Source organism: Hemicordylus capensis, chromosome 1 (assembly GCF_027244095.1).
Source record: "Hemicordylus capensis ecotype Gifberg chromosome 1, rHemCap1.1.pri, whole genome shotgun sequence".
Classification (NCBI taxonomy): Eukaryota; Metazoa; Chordata; class Lepidosauria; order Squamata; family Cordylidae; genus Hemicordylus; species Hemicordylus capensis.
Window position 1 is genome coordinate 88,659,101 of NC_069657.1, and position 21,068 is coordinate 88,680,168.

Below are 21,068 nucleotides of genomic sequence, written 5' to 3' on the forward strand. Positions count from 1 at the left end.
CATTTCTTCTTGAGACATCTAGCATCATACAAGGCTATGCAACGTTCCTAAATGTACAGCTTTCTGAAACCGCCAGAAAGGATATGTTATTGTCCCAAGTTTTCAGTAGCTTGCTTGTAATATAGACATAGGACAGGATAGCAAGCAAAAGCAATGACATTTCTATGAACTCCAGAGAAAGATTAATTCATGAGCATAACTAACATAATGGCAGCCTGTTCATTCTACTGTGAAAAATATTTTCACAAAATGTTTCTTTTTTTGCAACAATGGAGATGCACAGTACATTTCCAGATAATTATTAAAAAATTCAAATTTATTTCATGTTCAGATATTACAGCTCTGAGATATAGCAAAATGACCAACATTGGAACCAGTACCAATAGCTCCACTTCACTCCACGCAATGTGGCATGTCCCAAACTGTTATTTTCCTGTCAGTGTGAGGCCAAAGGAGACTCCATTGAGGGGCAGTTTATAATATACGTTCAGTAGAATTAAGTAGTAAAGCATCTGCGAATTGTTTCATTCCAGGTCATGGCTGGGATGAGAATGCTGCATATTTGAATGCTCCTCCAAGGCTCATGATAGTAGAAAATTAGAATATCAGGGATAGGAATTAGTCTAGTCTTCTCTGTAACATGCCTTTTTTAAAAAAAACAAGGGAGCATTCAAACATGCAAACTCTCCACCTGCAACTCCATGAGGGACTCCTTCAGTCGAGAAGAGATGAAGGCTCATCCTTGAACTCTGTTAAAGGCCTGGACTAAAGGGAGAGAAGATCTGTTCTTGTGGTAGCAAACATGACTTGTCCCCTTAGCTAAGCAGGGTCCACCCTGGCTGCATATGAATGGGAGACTAGAAGTATGAGCACTGTAAGATATTCCCCTCAGGGGATGGAGCTGTTCTGGGAAGAGCATCTAGGTTCTAAGTTCCCTCCCTGGCATCTCCAAGATAGGGCTGAGGAAGGCCTGCAACCTTCCTATGTTCCTATCACTCCTGCCAACCATATAAACGGAGTCCAGGCCTTTAATAGAGTTCATGGATGAGCCTTCATGCTTCTCCTCTCACAATAAGGCTGCAGTCCTATGTGCACTTTCTTGGGAGGGAGTAATCCCACTGAGCTCAACAGCAGTGCTTGAATTACAGAGGGGGAACAGCCCCCCTACCTTTTGTTCAGCTTATGAATTTCATGAAGGTCCCACCACTGCCACATAATTCTCCCCATAATTTAAGCACTGCTCAGTGGGACTATTTAGTAACCATTCATTGGATCAGGCTATTGGCAGAGCAGCAATGGAAAGAATTCATATTGATCCTCCTCCTCTAAATGCTGGGCTTTATGCAAGCTAAAGAAACATCTCAATTAGCTTTTAAGTATATCATGCACAGAAACAAATTCTGCTCAGCGTGCTTCTTTTCTTACAGTGTGCAGTGGTATACACGCACAAGCCAGTTCATTACTGTTTATTGTCCCATATGTCTTTTCAACAGACTGAGTCACACTGGATATTTTAAGCAACACTTGATGCAGGCCAGCTTCAGAACTCAGTCCAACATCTGGGGGAAAGGCACGTAGAAGTCAGGTCACTCCTGAGACAGGAGAGCAGCTGGCCTCTTGATCAGAATGGATACACGATGCTAGAATTGTTATGGAAACACCACCTGTACATTCTGTAACAGCACCAAAGAAAGCGATAAAGAAAGAACACATTTTAATTAATTGCTTTCAACATATTTCCGATAGCTGCTGCTGTACACACTGTGCTGAACAACAGAGCAAGGTTGGTACTTAAACCGAGACACAAAATGTCACAAGGCTGGACAAAAAATTAAAGTGAGAGACATCCTTTCTGCGATAGTCCATCAGATGCCACACAGGGCAGCACTCCAAAGACAAAGTCACATGATTGTGCTTTCAGTTGCAGAAGGCATGATTCTGGTTGCATCTGTGTGCTGGTATAAATCAGGGAACAGGCATGGGGAATGGTAAAAGAACCAATTCCATGTCATTTCTTCTAACACACGTTACTGCATCATAATATTGAGGTAGTGGATTGTGTTTAATGAAAGCAATACAAAGGGAGAAGTAGTGGAGAGGAGAGAAACGCGATTGGTGGAGGAGGGCAAAATAAAGATCATATTCCTGCTATAATAAATGTCAAAAGAAAGGTGTGCACAAAAGTGTTGTGCATGTGAATTGTTGGGGGTAATTATTTATATAGCACAGTAGTTCAAGAGCTAACTGACTCCCATTACAGCAGAACTTAACAGAGTCTCAGGGGCAACAGCTTGAAAATGAGAAGCATGAAGATCCATGTAAGGTTAAACTAACCTAATTTATTCAGAAGCACATGATGATATGGAAAGACCTATATCTAACTTCTGGCTACATAGGAGTCAGAGAGAGACCTATAGAAACACGGTGCTCAGAGAGCTAGAAGCATTCTGGGAAGAAAAAGGAAGTCATACCCAGGAAATTCCTGAGTACATTCTATCAATTGAGGAGTCATAGAGGCATTGATGGACAGGAAAGAGAAAGAAATTCTGACTATCTCTACTCCCATCTCACCTAATAGCTCAGCAGGGAAGTTACTTGAATAGCAAGTCAGAGGTTGCCGGTTCAAATCCCTGCTGGTATTTTTCCCAGACTATGGGAAACACCTATGTTGGGCAGCAGTGATATAGGAAGATGCTGAAAGGCATCATCTCATTCTGCAAGGGAGATGACAATGGTAAAGCCCTCCTGTATTCTACTAAAGAAAAACCACAGGGCTCTGTGGTCACCAGGAGTCGACATAGACTCGATGGAACACTTTACTTTTATCTTTACTCCCAATGCCCCTAGTGGTCATTAGGGTTACTGCTGTAAAAGGTCAATGCCATCTGGAGCTGGATCTCCAACATGAATAACCTCCAGTTAATACTCTCTAGTCTGATAAATGTGCTCTTTGATGCTTTCTCTGCTCTCCCTGCCCTTGCCATGTTTGCTTCATTCCTTTACTTGCTCCTTCCTTATATGCCAACCTCTCAGTTTCTCTTGACTTGTATATTTCTGTCATACATACTACTGCCACTCCATCAACTGGAGTAGAATTTCTAATGTGGGAATTTCCAGGGTAGAAAAAGCTCGCCTTGTGCTACTTTGAGAACATCTCTTGGGATTTGTGCTGAGCAGGCAGGTCAACCAGAATGAAGTTTGAGAGCGGAAAAGAAAGTAAGCTGCAAATCCCAACTCCCTATTCCATGCTCAATTGGTTTTTAGTTCCAGAATTCTTAGCAGTCATGCTTTTCGATCTGCGAGTCTCTAATCACAGATTTAAAAGTTTTTAAAAACAGACCATTAGATCTTCTGCTCTATGTGTTTTCTTAGTGTCTACTATTATGAGAACCAGAATTTAAGTTAGACTATTTCTGCTGCTACTATAAATGAGGAAATGATGATCTGTAGGGCTAATAAGACCAAAAGATCAAAAAGAGCAAGTGATTGTCAGCTGAGTGTTCATGTAAAAATATGATATACATGATATACTTCTGTAGTTTCCTGGAAGTAAGTTTTATCTGCACATTTCCACCGTAATAGAAAAGCATGGACAGAGATGCAAGGAAATCACCAGGAAATCTCACTACCATTTAGAAGCAAAGGGAAACTGAAAGTTCCCAAGAAACTGCATCTTCCATTTTGGAGTCCACTAGAAAGTGTTACATGCCAGTTGGGGCCCAGGCAAGGTGGTATAGCTACAATTGAAAAATGGGTGTGAGTAGAAAGGTCCCTAGGCTCCTGAGGGAGGGGGGGCATTGGCTGGATGACAGCTTGCTCTTTGCTTCCCTCCTTGTGTCTCTGAAGAAGGGGGGCAGGGTCCATCTTAATTTTTTGTCGCAGCACCCACTCAAACCTTGCTATGTCCTGGTACCACCAAGTATATAGGAGAAAGCAAGTAAGTGTTCCTTTCAGGAGGCAGATGGAGTTCTTCAGATTCTTCCCACAGCCAATGGCTCACACAGTCTACCCAGAATTCCTCAGCTGGGTGAACAGTGAGAGTAACCAAAATCATTGTAAAGCAAATCAAGACTTTTAAAACTGATGACATTAAAACAGCTTAAAAGGAAGGGCTACAGCTCAGAAGTGAAGTGCACACTTTGCATGCTGAAGATCCCAGGTTCAGTTTCTGGGGCTGGGAAATACTCCTGCTCATGGGCGTAAGGACGATCGGGCAAGGGGAGACATTTGTCGGGGGGCCCCCACTGCCTGGAGGGCCCCCCAGAGACATGTCACATGACTCCCCATAGCCCACCCACCCAGCCCCATGGCCCCTCACTCAGCCAGTCCCCCTTGCCTTGTTCACCCTCTCTCCCACTTGTCCTCCTGGGTGGCAATCTAAGCAGCTTGCAAGCTGCTAGAGCTCCTTCTCTCTCCACCTCTCAGCTGATTGGTGGGTGGGCAGGGCTTCCAGAGAAGCCTCCATGCAGGCCTCCCTGAAGCCTGAACTCAAGTGCCGATTGCCAAAGGAAGGAAGGAGGCAAGCAGAGTGGCCAGCACCGGCTGCCCTTACCCACCACAGTTCTCTGCAGACCCTCTGCCCAGCCCAGCCTTTGCCAGTAATGGAGGTAGAATGTGAATTCCTTTTTGTGGTTAAACCACCCCCCATATATAGGGATCTGCTTGCTTGCTGTAGGGCTTTGATATTGACGGGGTGGGGGAGAGACTGAGAAGTCTCTGAATATTTAATTTGAAACAGATTGGAAAATTTGCTGAAAAATCCCCCTTCTGTCCCCACTTTCTCCTGCTGGGTTAATAACCAACCCTGGGAGGCTTGTAAAAACTGAAGAACAGGTGGAATACTTTTTGTTAAAATTACTACAGACTAGTTCCATCTGAGGCTTTTAGCTTTTTAGATACACTTAAACATACTTGGCTACAAGAATACTTCAAAATTTTGGGGAGGCACACTTTGAAATCTTAGTTACTCAGTTGCTAAGAACAGATATTTAGGACAATGCAAAGCACACACACAAAGAAATATAAATTCCTGATGTGAAGTCTGACAAAACACTCTTTTCCTATGCTAAATTCCCGAAGCCCTGGCTTCCTCTCCTTGAACTCACCAAACTTCTGATGAGAATCAAGCCTCCTGCAATCTTGTCTTACAAGGAACTACAGTCATCCTGCAGCAGCAAACTCCATTGCTGCATGTCCTCCATACTTCCAGCACAGACTTCCTTTCTTCTTCCCAGAATTCCACCTGCAGCTCTCTAGGTCCCTCCCACCTGGTGTACGGATTGGTTGCCCTGGTGTTCACCAGCCTGTCAGTCAAGACAAGGGTTCACTTCTTGTTAACTCTTTAGAGGTTGGGGAGGTTAGTCACTACAATGCTGTTCTTTGCTGTTTTCATTATTGTTTTATTATTTTGTTTTATCTTATCTATGCTAATGTTTTATTCTCTAGAAGCTACGCTGTGAAGTTAAAATTGAAATTGAATAGCAGAATATGAATAGGAAATTTGCTCACATGCACATCCTCATCAGACACCTGGCTTGACACAATCAGTCATTCCCAATTCAAAATAACTCTCCAGTCTCATATGGCCCTTTAAGCATCAAGCTCTGGTATGACTTTGTTATGAAATGTGTCGACAAAGCAGAACATTAGAAACTCAATTGTTCCTCTTTCTACTGCATTGGTTAACATCCAAAAAGGGGGCTTGCAAGTCTCCCCAGTGAGGACAGGTGAGAACAATCCATACTTGGATCATATACGCCTTCCCAAATTGAATGCATAAGGGACTCCTCTTGTGGGCAGCATTATGAGATGCAGCAGAGTGGCAGGTTGTTGCCGCATGCCCTAATCATGGTTGCTCCCCATATGTTGGCTGGCCTTTATCCAGTGACAGCTGGAAAAGTAGCTCATGTGTGAACTGCCTAGAACCTTTGGAATCAGGCAGTATATAAATAAAATGAAATAATTTCAATATCAACTATGTCTAGTCCTCCCTGAAGGGACATCAGTCACAGTTGCTTGTGACCACCTGGCTGGATACCATTCATGCATCCCTCTCATCATGCCAGGATCCCACACAAAGTATTCTCAATGCAAGCAGGGTGCAGGTCCGATCACAAGCAGTGTGTGCCACCTCTCTCTTTGCAAAGCTTACAAGGAACTGTTCAGTCCCAAAGAGCTGCTTCGATGGTGGCAGCAGTGGGCATCTTGCTGCCCTGGTGGTGTCCCAATCATGTGCCACCTCAGAGGCCTCATGGAAAGCCACCCCTGCAAGCCATGCCATTAATATCCACTCCCCTCATTCCAAAACACCCACTTCCATTCATTGCGTGATTTTGAGCCATCCCAATCACCACAGAGTAAGATTGTACCATTTGGGGAGACTACTGGAGAAGAACAAAGGAATGGATGCTCACCGACAGAGGCAGCACGTTCGGATTGGGGGAGATCTCCTAGGGTAGATCTGTACCCCAGCACCCTTTTAAAATCACTTTTTAAAGCAGACTTCCACAGCCCTCTGGCCTTGCTAACAATAGGAGCAGAGAGGCTAAGCACAGCTGTCCATTTCATATCAGCAGTCAGCCTTTCCCTTCACAGACATCTTGCATTACGCAGACACAGTGGCTGATTAATGACTGTGGTGGCTGGGATGAGTCAGATGCAATGTAGTGTAGAATGTAGTTTTCATGTTATGAAAGAACACAGTGTCTGCTGTTGTTTACCTTTGTTCCACTCCCACCCTCAGTTTTCTTCTCCCAAGCTGCTTGCCTTTTTCCCCACGAGAGCTTCTGAGTCATTTCCCAGCCAAGGCAATGTTAGCTGATGTGCTTTCTGCTATACAATGCTTGGATGATCAGGGTTTGAGGAAAGTATCCAGAGTGTTCCTTCACTGTGTTCCCACGACAGCTGGAAATCAAACAATTATATACTTGACTTTTTCTATGCAGATGGAAATGTTGGAGATGTTGCAGCTTCTGCCTGTGAAGGATGTGGGTGCTGAGAAAGAACAAACAAACATGATTACAGCAACATCTTTACAAAAGCAAATGGTTTCAGTGGAACAGGATTATTAATTCTATGTGATTTGTTCTTAACAGTACCTGTGGAGGCTGGTGAGCAGGAGAAGTAATGAGAATTGGCATTCATACACCTCTCTCTGCAGTTCTACCTTAGGCCAAGAGGCATTTTAGTTCCCACAGAAGATAACATAGATGAGTTTTATCCAGTGGTGGCTGATCAGCAAGGGCAGGAGGGAAGGCACCCACCCCAACTAAAAACAAACAAGCTTGTAAAAGATCAGACTTACTAGCAGCCAGGGGAACCTTCAGAGCAGGGAGCTTCCTCCAGCACCTCCTCCCTTGGCTGTAACTTCTTCTTTCGGTCTTACTGGCTAGAACAGCTGCTACTCAGGCTGCTCCAGCCAATCTGATTCCTAGGGGCCTCCTCCTGGCACTGCCCACAGGAAGAACTAAAATAATGGGTTTAAAAAGCACTTCCTGGTTGCTTCATGGAAGAGATTTTTAAAATATGTTTTCCCCTTCTCCATGAGGGCAGTGCCAGGAGTCCTCTAGGAATCAGATTGGCTGGAGCAGTTTGAGTAGCAGCTGTTCCAGCCAGTAAGACCAAAAGAGGATGTTGAAGGCTGGGAAGATGGGGCTGGAGGAAGCTCCCTGTTGTGGAGGATTCCCTGGCTGCTGGTAAGTCTGATTTTTTTTTTTATTTTTTTTTTTTGCTTGCTTGCTTGCTTGGGGATGCATGCAATCCCTGCATCCTCCCTTCTATCCCTCTTTCTGCCTTTTGTGTCTGCCTTTCTGCCTTCCTTTTCTGCCTTTCTCCCTGCTTTCTGCCTCCCCGCTCCCCGCAAATAAAACCACACACAACTTGTCAGTGTTCTAATTTTGTCCCTGCTTTTTTGCACACACCCCCTTCCTCCATGCTGGTACTGGAATACCCAACCTGCTGGTCTGGAGGAAAGGGGGTGGGGGTAGGATCCTGCCTTGGTGACTAGATTCTCCCCTGCCCACCCCCGCCAGCTCCAGTGCCCACCAGCCACTACTGAAACTCTGTAGAGTTTCATGATAATGATACTCTTAACCTTTACAACAGGTTTTCATCACATGATGCAGAAAGAACAGAATGGGAGAGGCAAAGGTAACAAGGGATGGATGCAAACCTATGCAGTTACACAAGGGTATCAGTTGGGAATGACTGCCAAGAAATTAAGTCAAAGAACTCACGGAAAGGGTAGACATTTGAAGGAAGAGAAAGAGGCAGCACCACAAAGGTTTTCTGAGAGAGAGTTCCAATAAAGTTGCCAATTTTTTCTACCAGTCCTACTATGTTTTCAACAGCAGCTTAATCTGCAGGTATTAGCAAGCAATACTGTTCCTTCCCACACTCTGAAAAGCTTCACCGGGAGGCTTTACACACAGAGCTTTTACTTTGATTCTCCTCCAGAATGGAGTGTGCCAGTCCACGTATTAGCTGCATTTACCCCAAAGTCCCTGCGAGCTATCGGGGACCACTACAGACATGGATCTGTTTCCCCCTGAATCATGGCTGTGCGTTCTGGCTTAGCTCAAAGTATGTCTGGCTTTTAAAAATCCTCTGTTTTCAGGGGCTTTTTACAAAGAACCTGAGACTTCTGTTATGCCACACAGTTTATCTGTGATGTGTGGAGTGGCCATTGGCAGTAATTCAGCATTTTTCAAAACTGAGTGAAGGGGAGTTTATTATTTTATTATTATTACATTTTTATCCCGCTCTTCCTCCAAGGAGCCCAGAGCGGTGTACTACATACTTGAGTTTCTCTTGCACAACAACCCTGTGAAGTAGGTTAGGCTGAGAGAGAAGTGACTGGCCCAGAGTCACCCAGCTAATTTCATGGTTGAATGGGGATTTGAACTCGGGTCTCCCCGGTCCTAGTCCAGCACTCTAACCACTACACCACGCTGGCAGCTGTGTTGAGTATGGTTGGCTCTGAGTGATTTGCAATTGCAAGCGCTGGGGGGAGGGTGGGGTTGTAGCAGATTGGTGAAATTCTGTGCAGAGTCCAGAAAGGGAGGGGGAGGGAGACATTCCTGAGTTAAACGCTTATAGCTCTACAGATGCAGATTGGAGACTGCAGGTTTTGATGTAACCTGAGCCCTCTGTGCCTGAGCTAATTCCATCAGCTGCATTTTTCTTCATGACAGAGATAAAGCAATGACTTCTACTTTAAACTTCCCTGCCTCTTAAATGGTCTGAGGTGTGTGGCGGGGGTGGGGTGGGGGTGACATGAGGTGATGAAGGCGGTAACTCACAAAGGCAGGATTAGGGTTTGGGTTAAGCATTCTGTTTGATCCCATGCCGATCTTGCGGTCTTCCGTAACCAGCTGTCAGACTGACAACAAAAAGCTCTCTCACCACCCCCTCATCTGGGGATGTGATTGGATAAAAAACCTGGAGCAAGCAGTGTGAATGCACACAGGAAACAGATCTGCAGGGATTGTGGAGAGGAACCGACCCTATGTGAACTGTCCATTTAATCCCACAAATCAAACATCTGTGAATCTGCTGTGAAGTAAGATGAAGGGAAGTAATTCTGTGAAGGGAGTAATTCACACACAATTTGAGTTTTTCACTGTGCATTAGAATGTCACCCAATTTATACCCGGGGTAAAAAAAATCCACTATTTATGTCAGGTTTTGGGGACAACTTTGAGTTCGCAGTAAAGCTTCCCAGGAAACTTGCAGTAAAGCCTGCTGTGTGTTGTAAAAGTCCCTGCTGGTTTCTGCACCTCTATCTCCAGAAGAGCAAGCCTAACTATTCTTTTTTCTGATTAATTGGCAACCTTAAATGACACACTTTATCAACATTCATCTGAAAATTGAAATAAAGGGTTTCTCAGAGAGCCCTAAAGTGCCTTTTTATGCACATCTTGAGTGCTTCTAAGATATTATCTTCCCATTTGTTTCTGAGAAACAAACCAAATATTTAGAGTGATGATGCTATACGAGAAGGGGAAAGGCTAACTTTATTAAACACAACCAACACTTAAAAGCATACTAAATAGACTCAATCAATTATGTTGAAGGAACAGCACGTACGAAGATTTTTTTTTGCCTCTTCCTCAACCTCCCCAATTCAAGCAGCTATGTCCATAGCAGAGACAAGAGGCTGAAACGGTGGATTATAAACAGTGTTCTGCATTAATCATTAGTAAGAGACTGAAAAGGAAAGGCTGTGCCACAGAGACTGAAGAAGCTTGTTAAAGTTTTAACACTGTCTGAATGTGATTTAGGGTTTCATTACCAGTCATTTATATGGCATTTTTAGCACACAAAGCACTAAAAATCTTTCACCCATCTTCATGTTGGTTAAAGTGAGAGAAGAGAAAGTTCACTTTAGTCTTCTGTAGGACAATGCTGCCAAGGAACCTGTGCAATATATAAATGCATCCGCTGCACCAGGCTTGCCAGGTGAGCCCTAAGTTTGGCATTAACAGCAGGAAGTGTTAATAGAAAGTAGATTAATCGAAGAACAAATAATACTGCACTACACCAGCCTCCTGCTGGCCCCAAAGACTTATTTTTTGAAGTGGAGCTACTTTCATTCCTTTTACTGAATCAGTTAAACCCCCCTGTGGATCAAGCAAAACAAAGAGGAAAGAACTCACCTGTGACTAAGACGGAGATGTATAAAAGTCATATATTGCAAAAAACAATTAGAAATATGTATAGATAATCAGTAGGACAATAGTAAGATAATTTCTTATTTCTTACAATGGTAAGAAAATTAGTAATTGAACCAAACATAATAATTCAAAATGAAACATGAATAACAACACGTAAAATAATGCTCCGTCTTAGTCACGGGTGGGTTCTTTCCTCTTTGTTTTGCTTGGTTGTATTCCCCTGTGGATTAGGCAGTTACAAACTAACTCAATTGGCCAATTTCATTCATCAGAGACAGTGCAGCTTCTGTTTGCCATTAAATAAAAGATGATGGAGAAGGGAGAGGGTTGTCTGTATGGATTTACGTGCACAGAAGTGTCACTTTAAAAAAATAAATCTGCCCCAGAACCTTTGGGAATTGTCATCTGGCCATCTCCAAGTTGAAAGGCTTAAAATCAAGGATGACGTTAGGAAAGAAGAGCCAAGGTGCAATTGCCTTACTGAAAGTGGGTGCCTCTGCCTGTACACTGTGTAAGCTGGCTTAAACATCAAGGCAGAGGTTTTTAAAATATATATAGGCATGATAGAGGGGTTTTGGATATAATTTTAGCTGGGTGGCAGAAATGCAGTTGGCAGGTGTTTCATTGGTGAGAGATGCCTCATCTGCAAACCTTCTTCCTGATGTGCTGATTTTGCAGGCAGGGGAGCATTCCAGTATTGTCACACTAATGTGTGTGTACCCAACTGCAAACTCAACTACAACAGAGATGAAAATCAATGCATTTTCCCAGTTGCTCATCAGAAAACTGAAAGCTGGCTTCCACCAACTCTTTTAAAGCTGGGAGTAGGTATGAGTTTTGCAGAGCAATTCCCCCCCACCCCCCACCCCCATGCACAAGGTCTATTTGGATATGCAAACAGAAAATCAGCTTAACCGGCAAAGAGCTGAGCTAAAATTCAGTTTTCCACTTGCAAGTAGGTTCTTTTATTTATTTATTTCTAAATTAAAAGGTGGCATTTTCCACCTACCATCTGAAGTGGTAAAATCCAGCTACTACCTCGTTCTGTTCTATTTGTAGAGCCAGTTTAACAGGATTAGAAGAGTGGAATTCAGCTTGAGGCCCATGCTCCACATTTGTGGCCTGGCCCAAGCTGAGGCAAGTCACACCAGCATCATCACCATTTTCTCTCTTTGTTGTTGTTGAAGCTCTTTAAAAGAAGAAGAAGAATGATGGAGGGAGAGAAGAGAGGAAAAAGAAAAGGAAATGGATAGGATATTGTGAACAATTAATAAATGTCAGAATTGTAAGTGGAGGGGTAGAGTTGTTCAGCCCATGCCTCCTAGGGGTCAAGATTCATATAAGCAAACCTTCCAAGACAACAGTTAGCCTTCAAGTAGGTACATCGTCCATAACTGGAGAAATTTGAGACCTTGACATCCTCAGAAGGAGGAATGGCTGAGCAAAGAGCTACTTTTTAAAGTAGTGATTTTCTTATGTTTAGCAGGGTGAGAAGAGCTGTTTCTATTCAGCCTCAGCACATCAACCCTGTTGGTGTCTACCTTGGGCCTAAGCTATTTAGGGCTTTATAAGTTATGACAAACACCTTGTATTTTGCCCGGAAACCTATTGGCAGCCAGTGTAACTCTGTCAACAAAGGAGTAATGTGGTCTCTCCGAGATGACCCAGAGACCAACCTGGCCGCTGCGTTCTGTACCAACTGAAGCTTCCGGACTATGTACAAAGGCAGTCCCACGTAGAGCGCATTGCAGAAGTCAAGTCTGGAGGTTACCAACAGATGTACCATTGTTTTGAGGTCATTCATCTCAAGAAACGGACACAGCTGGCATATCAGCCGGAGCTGAAAGAAATCAACCCTGGCCACCACCTCAACCTGAGAGACCAGAGAGAGGTGTGGATCCAGAAGTACTCCCAGACTGTGAACCTGTTCCTTTTGCGGAAGTATGACCCCATCCAGAACAGGGAGATCAAAATCGTCTCTAGAGTTCTGACCTCGCACAATAAGTACCTCTGTCTTATCTGGATTCAGTTTCAGTTTATTCTCCCTCATCCAGCCCATTACTGCTTCCAGGCAAGCATTTAGGAAAGTTATGCCATCTCCTGAAGAAGTTGACATGGAGAAGTAGATTTGGGTGTCATCAGCATACTGATAACACCCCGCTCCAAATCCCCTGATGATCTCTCCCAGTGGTTTCATGTAGATGTTAAAGAGCACTGGAGAAAGTATGGAGCCTTGAGGGACACCATACTTAAGCTCAGATTTTGAAGAGCAACAGTCTCCAATTGACACCATCTGGAATCTATCCGAGAGGTAGGAGCGGAACCACTGTAGAACAGTGCCTCCCACCCCCAACTCCCCTAGACATTCCAGAAGGATACTATGGCCTATAGTATCGAAAGCCGCTGAGAGATCCAAAAGGACCAACAGAGTCACACTTCCTCTGTCAATTGCCAATTGCAGATCATCCATCAGGCTGACCAAGGCAGTCTTCACCCCCATAGCCCACCCAAAAACCAGTTTGAAATGGGTCTAGATAATCAATTTCCTCCAAGACCGGCTGGAGCTGAGAGGCTAGCACTTTCTCAATTACCTTGCCCAATCATGGGAGGTTGGAAACAGGCCTATAGTTGCTCAACTCTGAGGGATCTAATGCAGGCTTCTTAAGAAGAGGTCTAATAATTGCCTCCTTAAGACAAGGAGGCATTAATTTCTGCCCTCCCTCAGAGAAGCATTTATGATTTCTACCAGGCCTCCTACAACAGTCTCCCTGCTAGATAGAACAAGCCATGTTGGACAAGGGTCAAGAGAACAAGTGGTAGGCCTCACCGCTCCGAGCAGCTTGTCAACGTCCTTATTATGAGCCCCACCGCCCATTGAGGTCATCTGAGGAGGTCTGTCTTCAGTTACCGCCAACTCGCTTGGTGGCTACACAGAGACGGGCCTTCTCGGTCTCTGCCCTGAGATTGTGGAATGCGCTCCTTGCTGAGATACGATCCTCCCCATCTCTGGCAATTTTCAAAAAACACCTGAAAACCCATATTTTCACTCAAGCTTTCTCAGCTTCCTAAATTTTGTGGATTTTAATATCTGTTCTATTTTAAAATTCAAAACTCGATTTTGGGGGTTTTAATCACTGTAATTGTTTAATTGTTGTTTTAAAATGTTTTTAAATTAATTGCTATATTGTTTTTTAATTTGTTTTAGCTCTTTACTGTTAGTGGTTTGTTTTAATTGTAAAACACCCTGATCAATTTTGGAAGGGCGGTATACAAATCAAATTAATAATAATAATAACCGGCGGGTGGGGTGTGCACGTGTGCAAATTATAGTGACAAATTGCAACATAAATATACCAGTCCCAAACTATCCAGAGAGCAACTGTGTTCCATATTTTTGTTGCTGTTTGTTGTTAGCTGTTGTGGGCTGGATTGTCAGGAAAAGTGGGATATAAATCTGCAAAAAAAAAAAAGTAATAAATAAATTAAATTTTGCTCTGGTTTTCTAAAAACCTTGGAAAGCCAGGCCAAACAAGTAAGTCTTTAGGGCTCTCTTGAAAACCAACAATGAACCTAAATTACAGATATCCGCTGGGAGCACATTCCACGGGCTAGGAGCAGCTATAGAGAAGGCCTGGTTCCGAGTTGCCACCAGACGTACCGGTGGTACTGGAGAGGCCTGGCCTTCCCTGGTTTTGTAATTGTTTACTTTTTAAGTATTTTTAATTGGTTTTAAATCACTCTGAACAGTTTTAAGTTAGTTTTTATATTGTGTTAACCTGTTTGTTTTATATAGTGTTTGTTCTTGTGTTTTACTTGTTGTGCACCACCCAGAGCCTTTGGATGGGACAGTATAGAAATGAAATGAAATAAATAAACAAACAAATAAATATAGCACCATGGGCCTGGAACAGGTGAAAACCTTGGAAGGCCAGGCCAAACAAGTAAGTCTTTAGAGCTCTCTTGAAGGCCAACAATAAGCCCAGACTACAGATATCTGCCAGGAGTGCATTCTATAAGCCAGGAGCAGCTACAGAGAAGGCCTGGTTCTGAGTTGCCACCAGACATGCTGGTGGTAACTTTCCAAATGACCTCAATGTGCAATGAGGATCATGCAGAATAAGGCACTCTCTAAGGTAACCTGGACCTAAGCCATTTAGGATTTTAAAGGTAATGACCAGCACTTTGTATTTTGCCCAGAAACATATTGGCAACCAGTGCAACTGTTTAAGAACAGGCATAATGTGGTCTCTCCAAGAGACAAGTCTGGCTGCTGCATTTTGAACTAACTGAAGTTTTTGAACTATATACAAAGACTGCCCCATGTAGAGCACATTACAGTATTCAAGCCTGCAGGTTGCCAGCTGATGCACCACTGTTTTGAGATTGGACGCAGCTGTCGAATCAGCCAAAGCTGATAGAAAGCGCTCCTAGCCATACCCTCCACCTGGAATAGCAGGGTGAGGGCAGGCTCCAAGAGCACTCCCAATTTAGCTGCGTACCTGTTCCTTATGGGGAGTGTAACCCCATCCAAGACAGGAAGATCTAACTCATCTCTCAGATTTCAATCCCTCACAATGAGCACCTCTATCTTGCTTGGATTCAGATTCAATTTGTTGTCCCTCATCCAGCCCATTACTGCCCATAGGCAATGAATGCCATTTCCTGATGATGATAAGAAGAAATAGATTTAGGTGTCATCAGCACTCAGGTAACATCCTGCACCAAATCTCCTGATGACCTTACCCAGCGGTTTCATGTAGATGTTAAAAAGCATTGGTGACAGAATGGAGACCTGAGGGACTCCATATAATAGCTCCCATTTCAAAGAGCAACCATCACCAAGATCCACCATCTGGAATTTGCCTGAGAGATAGGAGTGAAACCACTGCAAAGCAGTGCCTCCTATCCCCAACTCCCCCAGGTGATCCAGAAGGATACCATGGTTGATGGTATTGAATGCTGCCTAGAGATCCAGAAGAATCAACAGAGTCATACTCCCTCTGTTGATTCTCTCATAAAGGTTATCCATCAGGCTGACCAAGGACGTCTTAACCCCATAGCCTGCTCTAAAGCCAGTTTGAAATGGGTCTAGATAATCAGTTTCTTCCAAAACTGCCTGGAGCTGGTTAGCCACCACTCTCTCAATAACTTGTCCAACCACAGGAGATTGGAGACTGACATACAACAATCCATCGCTGAGGGATCTAGGATTTTTTCACCCCAGACATAATTCGGGCCAAGCTAGAATGCACAGTAATTTTTAACAGTAATTCAGGGAAAAGCAGAGTCGGTTGTGTTTGGTCCCTGATAGCTCGCAGGGACTTTGGGGTAAATGTAGCTGATATGTGGACTCACAGCATCCATTCTGTAAGGGATGCAAGCTAAACGCCATGTATGTAAAAGCCCTAGTAGAGCCATGGGAGATAGAACTGCCTGTGCAAAGCAGGATTAACTGGATTTTTTGCCCATTCATGTTGACATGTAAAGTTTCATCTCTGAAACTAAAACAGAGCTTTCTCCCCCTTCACTGTACACAGATACAGTCATCCTGTACAAGTGTACAGACATCTGAAGGCAGGTTCAAAAGAATTTCTCAATAGGTCAAGATTGTAGGAGTGTTGTGTGCACATGGATACTGTAAATCTGAAGTAATCTTTCCTCCAAAGGAAACCAGAATCCAAGACATGCTGCAAACCTAATAGCTCAAAGCAATAGGGCAACTGAGGAAGCATAACAATATATGATCCATATACAACAATACCCATATTGCAAGTTTGAGTTAAAAGTGAAAAGATTGCAGACCGCTGGGTTAGATCACAAACATCCCACCAACACAAGTGAATATATTGTAGTTCCATGGCCCTTACTTTCTCCATGGGGATTTTCATCTTTATGGCTTCTGTGGAGCCTGAAATAGTATCTGTGCTAAATATAAAAACATACTAGAGTCCAATGGGCATGGATGGGACTTTGCCTGAAGTAAGGGATCTGGCATGCAGAACAACTGAGGATGATAACTGCTACTGTTTTGGTTCCCCTAAAGTTTCCAGCTGCGACTGGAAAAAGAGCTACTGCAAAGTATTGTGGGAAAATGCATTTGGAATTTCTCTCAACCACACCACGGCAGGCCAAGAGACAGGATGAGTTCACAAGAAGCCTGGATTTTTCCATTACAGAACAGTCAAAGAATTTGGGAGAAGCCCAAAGTGACTTACAATATTCCCTGCAATCTAAACACTATTGTTATAAAAAAATAAAGAAGGCATTGATGGCGCAATCCAGTAGCCCTTCTAGCCAGGTATTCCACTGGGGACATTTAAACAGGAAAGGGAACTGGGTCCCAAAAGAGCAAGCTGTTCCTTGTCATTTGCTCCCAGTCTTCGGAGGTTTGAGGCAATAAGCATATAATAGGAATGTGCATGAAATGAAGTTTGCATTTTGTTTTGAGCTCGAAACGAAAATTGGCTGAAATGTTCTGTCGAAACAGTGGTCGAGCTGGCTGTTTCAATGGAACTCAATGTTTTGAATGTTTTGGCCACTGGGAACAATTGGGAACTCAAAACACCCCAGTGTTCCCCATGAGTAGTTCTAGGGACACACATTTCAAACACAGTTCAAATGGCCAAAAGAGAATCACTGACCCAGAATCCACTGCCAGCCACAGTGCCTGTTCTTCAATAACATCATTGGCACAAGTTGTTCTTTCACATGCAATCATGACTCCTTATGTTACTTCCTAGCTTTGCAATAGCAGCTGCCACAGCAGCATCCTTACTTAGCAGCAAGAATAGCCATAAGCTCAATTAGAGAACTTCAGCTACATTTTGACTAAGTTGAACACCTTGAAATGTAGATTGCAGAGCAGATTAGAACAGTGAGTGAAGCACAAGTTAGTCCCAAGGCCAGACATGGAGCTCATCACTACAATCACCGAGAAATATTGCACACACAGAGACAGCTGCCAATGTCCACTTCTAGCCACAACACTATCTCACAAACAAAACAAGCCACAACTAAAGGAAGGCAGGCACCCAAGTTCTGCCTTTGTCAATCTGAGATCCAGTAAAACCAGATAGTTATAGTAGCAATAGCATAGCATATTATACTCAGTGCTGAAAAAAGAAAACCATATAATCAAACCTCCCTCCCTTCTGCCCTGACGTATCCTCTTCAAGAGAGGCACGTTATAAGAGCACTCTGCCTCCCAGTCCCTTTTAATACATTTTGAAACTTCCTCCTTTTGTGTCCCCCCTCCCTCCCCCCAGCCAATGGAGACACAGTTGCCCATGACAACATTTGATTTGTATGATAAGCCAACCAGGAAGCAAAGAGATTGCAAGCCAATTGGAAGCCAGTGCCAGAAAACCAAGGGAAAAATAGGCCTCCAAAATGGTGTTCAAACATTGAAATGTTTCAATCAAAATGCGGTTGTTTTGTTCCAAGTTTGAAACAGGCAATTATTTAAAGATTTCAATCCCATTTCAAGTTGAAACTTTTTTGTATATCCCTATAGGTTAACGAAGACTAGCTGCTGGAGAAAACTGTAGGAACACAAATAAAATGAAATAAGGGTTATCACCTGACTAAGCAAAACACATTGAAGCGAGTCTCACGATCAGTGAGACTCGCCAGGAAGGGGTTTGCGGGGAGAGTGGGCTTAGCCCGCTCTCCCTGCAGATGAGCAGGAAAGCATCCCTGGGCAGCCAGATCAGCTGCCCACACAACTTCTGGCTCTGTGACGGAGCTGACGGGGGCTGCAGGGATCGGGGGGGCCATGTGGGGCATCCTGGAGAGACCTCCAGGGCCGGGAGGCTTGTTTCTGCCTCCTGGTGGGGGTCTCCTCGTGTGTTGCTGTGCCACGGAGCCACACTGCAGCAACAGACAATTGAAAAGATGGTGTTAATGGAGCACTCACTCTGCTAACCTCGTCTAAGGGGAGGGGGAAATAGAAGGATTTGCTGCCGGGAGCCGTGTGGCTCCCATGGCAGCAGACAATCGGGCAAATGAGATTGCCCACTTTTGCCCAATCGTGAGAATCACTGAGTGTTTCCAAGTGAAGGGTATGTGTGTGTGCAAGGCTTCCATGAGCTCACACAAGGAACTGCATGGAGAGCCATGGCTGGGTGTCTGAATGAATCCTCTGCATAACTGGGCAAAGAGGCACCTTGTACCGTGGTGATTCTCTTTATTTATCAGGGGGAGAGTAACTGGCCCTATCCACCCCCAGCACAGTGCCTCCAGTGATTGTTGCTGGTGTGTGTCTTATGTTTCTCTTTAGAATGTGAGCCCTTTGGGGACAGGGAGCCATCTTATTTGTTTGTTATTTCTCTTTGTAAACCGCCCTGAGCCATTTTTGGGAGGGCAGTATAGAAATTGAATTAATAATTAATAATAATAGCTTCCTCCATTATATGAGGGCAGTGCATTGGGGAACACTATCAGTTGGTGTCCCTTCCACTGATATTTTTCAAGTTTACATTCTGGTGTTGTGCACTTTCAATTTAGTACACTTTTGCAGAATTCCCCTTCTGTGCTACTCCTGAGACTCCTGTGGGGTTTCACATTGCCGGGGGGGCGGGGGCATGTTTGAATGTGGTTTTCAGTTTCTCCTTGTTCTCTTCACAAATGACTTCCTGAAATTGCGCAGAAGGAATTGCCCTCCTTTGATGATTTGGCTGCAGTCCTATGCACACTTTCCTGGAAATAAGTCCCACTGAATTAGTAGGATTTACTTCTGAGTAAAAATGTATATATACGGCTGCTGCATCCCACAATTTATTCAGAAAGGAAACTAATGTCATATTGATGTACTTCTGTTCTTTCAGTTGCTGGGGTTGGGGGAAAAGTGACATGGTGCAAATAATGCTTCTATATTATGAACAATAATGGAAAATTATACACTAAAATGCTTAGAGTTGATTTCCTTCTTGACCAAATGGAATGGAAAGTGCATGCATAGTAAACCTTTGTGAGGCCATGCAAATTTCAGGCACATCGGTATGTGGGGCTTTACATATACTTTGAGGTTTTGAGGCTTAACTTTTGTCCATTTAAGATTTAGGGGAGCAAGAGGGAAACAATGTTTCCAATGCCCCTTTAATGTGGCTTTGAATTCCACATTGGTTGAAAGAGCAACAATCATGTGGAGGAACACAAAGAGAGACACTGAGGAGCAGGAGAGGAATCAATATAAGAACAGCCCTGCTGGAGCAGGCCCAAGACCTATCAAGTCCAGCATCCTGTTTCACACAGTGGCCCACCAGATGCTTCTGGGAAGCCCACAGGCAAGAGCTCTCTTCTACTGTTGCACCCCTGCAACTGGTATTTAGAGGCATCTTGCCTCTTAGGCTGGAGGTATAGCTTTTCCCCCTAGAGAAGAGTGCAATTACAAAAAATACACATACCATTATGAAAAGAGGCAGAAAGATTGTATTAATCCATGGGCCTTGGGTTAAAACAAAGAGAACCACACAAGATAACATCTGGAAGGAAAGTACACTGAGGGGCAAAAGTGAGGGGGCATGCAGAGGCATGTCCCTGGGAGTCAAGCCTGCCATACGTCACCACCTGCACAGATCACCATTCCTTTACAGGTTTTGCTATGGTCCATCGACACATTTTTCGCCTTGCACAACATTTTCCCATGGTCAAGTTAGGAAAAAAGTAGTAATGAAAAGATATTGATGTTGCATGGATTGGCAGGCTTATCATTTTATCTGTTGTATTGTTTTATGCCTGTTTTTATATGTTTTTATACTTTTAGCATGATGTGTTTATTGTATGTTTTTAACTTTTGTAAACCGCCTTGGGGTTATCTTTTTAATGAAAGGCGGTATAAAAATGTAAAAAAATTTTTAAAAAAAATAAAAATCATGTATGGAAATTACAGGATATGAAAAACCTCATCTGGACCAACAGCAACATCTTCCATACGAATCAGTGGCCATGTTGGAATAAATCACCATCTGGAAAGACCCCTGCTCATTTATGGGGTCCAATGTAAAAGTTGGCAACCCTACAGCTAATAGGGGAGGTTTGAAATAATGCTGTATCCATGCTGAATGTTTTCATGTGATCTGTTCTAATAAACAACATGAGTAAATTGTGCAGTCAATGTCATGCGTTGTTCCAGCTTGTATTCCATTTCCAGTTGTTTAGTACTCTATTTTATTACTAGTTATTAACCTTACAACTATATCCCTTAGCAGCAGCAATTGTTTTGGACAAATGTTTTGCATTTCGCAGCTTCTGCCAGATTCCTCCTTTCACATTCCCAGTCCACAATCTTTGAATATTTCATAGTGGTGTGGGGCTATGTCCCTCCCCTCCCCTCTTGATACAAAACAAACCATACTTAAATGACAGTATTAAAGAATGTCCACATTACATTTCATA

The 21,068-nt window shown here is 43.5% G+C and overlaps 2 long non-coding RNA genes across 3 annotated transcripts; one reads left to right on the forward strand and one right to left on the reverse strand.

The window, feature by feature from the left end:
- Positions 1–294: 294 nt before the first annotated feature.
- On the reverse strand, positions 295–7,440 carry LOC128341876 (uncharacterized). The gene is made up of 3 exons (XR_008314626.1): positions 7,304–7,440; positions 6,720–6,993; positions 295–1,673 (listed from the first exon to the last, which is right to left on the reverse strand). It is a non-coding gene; the product is annotated as an uncharacterized LOC128341876 (long non-coding RNA).
- Positions 7,441–7,480: 40 nt separating this feature from the next.
- On the forward strand, positions 7,481–20,787 carry LOC128343105 (uncharacterized). 2 transcript variants are annotated; one of them, XR_008315339.1, is made up of 3 exons: positions 7,481–7,694; positions 8,104–8,148; positions 20,563–20,787. It is a non-coding gene; the product is annotated as an uncharacterized LOC128343105 (long non-coding RNA). The 2 variants fall into 2 exon arrangements; XR_008315338.1 differs by lacking the exon at positions 8,104–8,148.
- Positions 20,788–21,068: the final 281 nt, after the last annotated feature.